At 55.5% G+C, this 6,000-nt stretch overlaps 1 protein-coding gene across 1 annotated transcript in view; it reads left to right on the plus strand.

Annotated features, from left to right (window-relative positions):
- The first annotated feature begins 3,380 nt into the window (after window positions 1-3,380).
- Window positions 3,381-6,000, plus strand: part of CSRNP2 (cysteine and serine rich nuclear protein 2) — an 18,959-nt gene continuing 16,339 nt past the window's right edge. Inside the window, exon 1 of the mRNA XM_050984043.1 lies at window positions 3,381-3,412. The gene's annotated coding sequence lies outside the window, so the exon portion shown is untranslated. The remainder of the gene's footprint in view (window positions 3,413-6,000) is intronic.

Genomic DNA, 6,000 nt, shown 5'->3' on the forward strand with positions numbered 1-6,000 from the left:
GCTCAGCTCCTTTCCCTCTGTCCTGCTTTGAGCAGCCAGGTGTGTGCTGAGGGGGGCAGGAGCCTCCCCTGAAATGGAGAATGCAAACCCCCTCCTTCTGCATTGTTTTAATTTTGAAATTAAGGGGCTCTCAGGAAAAGATAGGGGAGCGGGAATAACAGTTCTTTATTAGGGAAGAAAATAAAAAACAAAATAAGATAAAATAAGATAAAGAAAAGAAAGAAAAAGAAAAATAAGAAAAGGAAAAGGAAAAGGAAAAGGAAAAGGAAAAGGAAAAGGAAAAGGAAAAGGAAAAGGAAAAGGAAAAGGAAAAGGAAAAGGAAAAGGAAAAGGAAAAGGAAAAGGAAAAGGAAAATAAACAGTGCAGTGATACAAACCAGCCCTGCCAGAGTCAGAGCAGGCCCAGCCCCCTGTGGCTCAGGGTGGTGGCACAGTCCCATCCCAGGGGGGCTCAGGGTGGTGGCACAGTCCCATCCCAGGGGGGCTCAGGGTGGTGGCACAGTCCCATCCCAGGGGGCTCAGGGTGGTGGCACAGTCCCATCCCAGGGGGGCTCAGGGTGGTGGCACAGTCCCATCCCAGGGGGGCTCAGGGTGGTGGCACAGCCCCATCCCAGGGGGGCTCAGGGTGGTGGCACAGTCCCATCCCAGGGGGGCTCAGCCCTCCTGCAGTGCCAGCTGTGGTTCTGCTGGAGCAGGGATCCTGCACAAGGGGGGAGTTTTCCTCTGCAGCTCCAGGGCTGCTGGAGATGGGCCTGGGCTCCCTCTAGGAATGCAGGGGAGCAGAAAGCTGCTCCTCTGGGAATGCAGGGGGCAAAGGCTGCTGGGGTGTCCCAAACCTCAGATTGTATGCAGGTAGGAATGTTTGAAATCTCAGATTGTATCCAGGCAGGTAGGAATGTTTGAAATCTCAGATTGTACCCAGGAATGTTTGAAATCTCAGATTGTACCCAGGCAGGAATGTTTGAGATCTCAGATTGTATCCAGGAATGTTTGGCTCCTCCCTGAGCAGAGCATCTCCCAGTGGGATGATGGAATTTTATCAGCCATGCAGGGACACTCACTGGCCCATGAACAGAAAGTAATTAATCATTAATGGCCCATGAACAGGAGATTTCTCCTGGAGGGAGGATTGGCTGTGGGAGAGATAAAGAAAACCTGCCCCATGAACAGGGGAGAACTACCCCACCTCTGACAGATGGATCCTGGGCTCCACCCAGACCCCCAGGAACTGCTCAGAGAACTTTCCAGAGCCTGGATGGTGTGCTGGGCTCCCCCCAGGAGCCCAGGGCATTCCCTCCAGCCCAGCCCACTCCCACCTTTCTCCACGGTGTTGCAGCATCCTGGGCTCCCTCAGACAATCCTCGAGGGAACACCTTTCCCAGGAGTCTCCTGCAGGGCCTGGGGGTCTCTGTCCTGTTTCCAGCCCCCCTGGCAGTGCCCACATCCCAGGACAGGATCCCAGTTCCTCGGCTTTGCTCTGGCCAGTTCCAAATCTCGATATCCCAGTGTCAGGACCCAGGACATTGCTCTGGCTGCCCTGGAGGACTCGAGAGCCTGTCAGGCGCTCAGAGACCTTGGCACAGAGTCACAAACACCTGTGCCTTTGATTTTAGCCCATGGAAACAATTCCCAACTTTGTGTGAGGAGTTACAAGGCACAAGAGTTTGAGTGGAATGACAGTGAATTTGTCACAGGGTGAAAATGCAGAATTTTGGGGATTTAGAATGAGGGTTCAGGAGTCAAGATGGAGGAATCTGGGCATGTCCTGTCCTTCTCCTTCTTGTCCTTCATCTTCTGCTGTGATGGTGACACTTTTTAATTAGTTTAGAGACAAACTGTCTAACATAAGTGACAAGTATTAGAAAATTATTGTAAATAAAGTACATGTAGCTCATAGTATAAAAAGCCAACACCACCCCAAGGGCAGGGACTGTGCCACAACCCGACCTGCTGGACAGACCTCAGCAGGGCAGAGAAAGAGTGGAACAGATAAGGAAAAATAACCCTGAAAAGCAAAACCGACGAATCTCAACTTCTTCTGGGAAAAAAGAGACTTTTCTACTACCTCAAAAGTCATCTCAACCACAGAAAGCCGAGATCCCAGCACTGGAGCAGCCAGGCCAGCAGGGGCTGAACCTTTTCCAGATCCCACAGGACTCCTGGGGACTGGGATTGGGGAATTCTCCCTGGTGCTGCCTCTTGGCTTGGGAGGGCCCTGCTTCCTCTGCATCCCTCACTGCCTGACCTGCTCTGCTCTTGGATTTCTTCTTGTGAAAAATGCCTGGTTTATGACTGGCTTTTCGCAAATATTCAAATGAATATTATCTGTGTTGTGTTAGAAAGTGATGCTGTATTAATTCTTTTAATAAATTCTTTTAAGCAGTGAGTTAAATACAGTTTTAGGTTATAACAAAATGTTAGACTAGAAACTGTGCTGTGTAGGATATTTTTTTCCTAAAGAAAGGACTGGCACTGAGCCAGCAGCCACAGGACACCTGAATGGTTCAGAGAAAGAGAATTTATTGCTCCCTGCTCAGAACAAACGAACTTCTCCTGCCTCGCTGAGCCCTGCAGAGCCGTCAGGGTTCAGAGGCAGGAGCTGACCCTGCCCAGACAGAATCCTGGCTTTGAATGGAATTGATGCACCATGGATGAGGTGTATGAATGTGCAACAGGCTGGTGCTTTAAGGGTTAATCCTCTGTTCACGTGGGGCCTTTTTCGGGCTTGTTTTGCCCAGAAAAAGTTCCCGGACTGTCTGTAACTCTTTTTTCTTATTGCCTCATATTGTCCTAATCCAAATTGTCCAATTTTTTATTACTCTAATATCATTACTATTTTTATAAACATTTAATTACTATTAAACTGTAAACATTTTAAAAACAAGTGGTTGGCGTTTTTGACATTGGGCAGGGACTCCTCCCTGGGAGGGTGGGCAGGCCCTGGGATGGATTTCCCTGGAAGCTGCGGCTGCCCCGTCCCTGGCAGTGCCCGAGGCCAGGCTGGACAGGGTTCGGAGGACCCTGGGGCAGAGGGAGGTGTCTTTGCCATGGCAGGTGTGGCAGGGGACGATCTTTGAGGTCCTTTCTGCCCCAAAACGTTCCGCGAGCCCACGGCCGCCCTCAGACCTCCATCTTCCGCACTTCCGGACTCCACTTCCCATCACACCCCGCGCCAGCACGGCCCTGCGTCCCCAGGGGACTCGCTTTCCCATGGTGCCTCGCGGCGGCGCAGCGGCGGCGCGGGGATCACGTGACGCCGGGTGCTATAAAAGCGGCGGCGCAGCGGCCGCGGCCCCATTGTTGTCGGCGCGCGCGGTGGGGCGGGAGCGGCCCCGGACCCCCCCGGGAGCGGCCCCGGGGCCCCTCCAGCGCCCCCCGCCCCCAGCCGGCCCCCAAACCCCCCCGGGCACCGGTGAGTGGCGGGGAACGGCAGCAGGGGCAGGCCTCGGGGGCTGGAGGGAGGGCGGGGGGGGCGGCCCCGCCTGCGGGGGGCGGGGAGGGCTGTGAGGGATTGGGGGGGGGCGTCTGTGAGGAATGGGGGTTCCAAGGGATAGGGGGGCTGTGAGAAATGGGGGGGGGGTCTGTGAGGGATGGGGGTTCCAAGGGATAGGGGGGCTGTTGAGAAATGGGGGGGGTCTGTGAAGGATTGGGGGTTCCAAGGGATAGGGGGGCTGTGAGAAATGGGGGGGGTCTGTGAGGGATGGGGGTTCCAAGGGATATGGGAGGCGTGTGAGAAATGGGGGGGGGGGGTCTGTGAAGGATTGGGGGTTCCAAGGGATAGGGGGGCTGTGAGAAATGGGGGGGGTCTGTGAAGGATTGGGGGTTACAAGGGATAGGGATTCTGTGAGGGATTGGGGGGGGCGTCTGTGAGGGATGGGGCTTCCAAGGGATATGGGGGTTCCAAGGGACGGGGGGATCTGTGACAGATTGGGAGGCTGTAGGAGATGGGGGGCTGTGAGGAATTTGGGGTTTCAAGGGATATGGGTGCTCTGACCGATGGGGGGGCTGTAGGGGATGGGGGCGTTCCAGCGCTATCAGGGATGGGGGTGAAAGGGTCTGGGGGCTTCACAGCTGGGGTAGCCACAGGGGATGCTGGGGGGGCGTTAGGGAGGGGGGGCTGTAGGGCGGGGGGGCCATGGGGGATGTGTGAGGGAGGGGCTCAGAGCTCGAGGGGGAGCCTACAGCTTGGGGGGCCTGTAGGGGATGTGGGAGGGCTATAGGTGATATGGGTGGGCCTTATATAAGAATGTGTGGGAGATGGGAGGCTGTGGAGTGTATGGAGGTTGTGAGGGGGGGGTCCCTGTAACTGTAGATCTGTGGGAAATGGTGGGGGGGGGGCTGTGTGAAATGTGGGGCTGCCCCTGCTGGAAACATCTGGGGGTGCCTCTAGGGGATGGGGGGTGGCTTGTAGGGGATGGGGGTGGCCGTAGGGGTTGGGGTGGCTATAGGGGATGGGCTCCTGTGAAGGGTGTGGGGGGTCCTTACAGCGCCCCCTGCATTGGGGGCCTGTAGGGGCTGTGTAGGGCCCCCCTTATATTTGGGGAGGGGCTTTTGGGGGGGTTCTGGCAGGTGGGGTCTCCCCTCTGCTGTACTGGGGGGGGCACTGGAGGTGATCAGAGTGGCCTTGGCACCTGTGGGTGGCCTTGGGGACCTCATGGGGGGGCACAGGGGTTGTGTTGGGGGTCCTCCAGAAGCTGATGGTGATGATGGGGAGGTCACACCTGGGGGGTCAGGTGTCCCCAGAGGTGGGGGAGGGGAGGGGCTGTTCTGCTGTTGGGCTGATCCCTCTCCAGGCCTCACCCCCCCCCAAGGTGATTCTGGGGGATCCCAGGTGACCCTGGGACAGGTGAGACACCTTGGAAAGGGCTCCTGCTGCCCCACCCTCACCTGTCCAGGGCTCCTCTCTGCATCCAGGTGTTCTGGGTTCTCTTCCACCTTCATCCCTTGTTTGCAGCCCTGGGGGGTTTTGTGGGGTCACCTTTTCCATCCCCCCAGGTACTTGTGAAGCACCTTTGGGGGTCCCCTTCACCTCCTGGGCCTCTGGTGTTCACGGACCCCCCTTGGTCTCCCAATTCCAGTGATGGACACAGGCCCAAGGAGGTTTTTTTGGGGTCACCTTTCTGTCCCCCAACACCTGGGGACACCTGTCCTTCCTTCCCAGGCTCTTTCAGCCAGGAGGTTTCCCAGATCAGCTCCTGTATTCCAGGAACCCCAAACTCTCCTGATCCCTCCCCTGCTCCAGAAGTGATTCCAGAACATGGGAAAGAAATTTATATTTTTACTTTAGCTCCTTTTGGTGAGGTTTAATCCCTGAAATTCCCCAGTTCCCATGGCTCCTCCCTCAGGATCTGAACCCATTTTTCCTTCCTCATCCCATGGATCCTCCTCGGGATGCTGGCTGCAGAAATGCTGGAAGCTCTGTGGGAGCTGTATCCCAGATTTCCCTGAGGAGCCCAAATTTCCCACCTTTCACCCTAAAACAAAGAGATGAGTGTTGGGAATGTCAGCAGTAACCTGGGGTGGGCTCAGATCCATGGGAGGTCCATGGGCCTCTCAGCTGCTGAGGCAAATCCTTGGGGAAAACATTGGAAAACTTGACCCATTCCTTACAGATCCAGACTGCCCAAATCTTCCTGGTGATCCTCCCAAAATTCCAGTTTTTGGCTGGAATAACACCTGGATTCATTGGTGTTCCCGGAGCCTTTCTGGGGGGGTTCCCCCAGAGCTGCTCGTGGGTCATTCCAAATTTCACCCTGGAATATCCTGGATCCCTGCTTTTGGTGTGTCTGGTCCCTCTAATCCATCCAGAGAACCCATCTTTGGCTCTGGATTTCTGTGGGAATCTTGTTATCTTCAGCAGAACAGTGGGTGCTGGAAGCCAGGGAGTGCAAGCAGGAATTCTTGAGAATCCCCTTGATCCAGGGGGATTTTGGGAGCCATCCCAGAATCCACAGGATGCTGAGAGGATTGGAAAATCAGGAAATCATCCCTAATTTCTTG

The sequence above is a fragment of the Serinus canaria genome, chromosome 25, assembly GCF_022539315.1.
Source record: "Serinus canaria isolate serCan28SL12 chromosome 25, serCan2020, whole genome shotgun sequence".
NCBI classification, from domain to species: Eukaryota; Metazoa; Chordata; class Aves; order Passeriformes; family Fringillidae; genus Serinus; species Serinus canaria.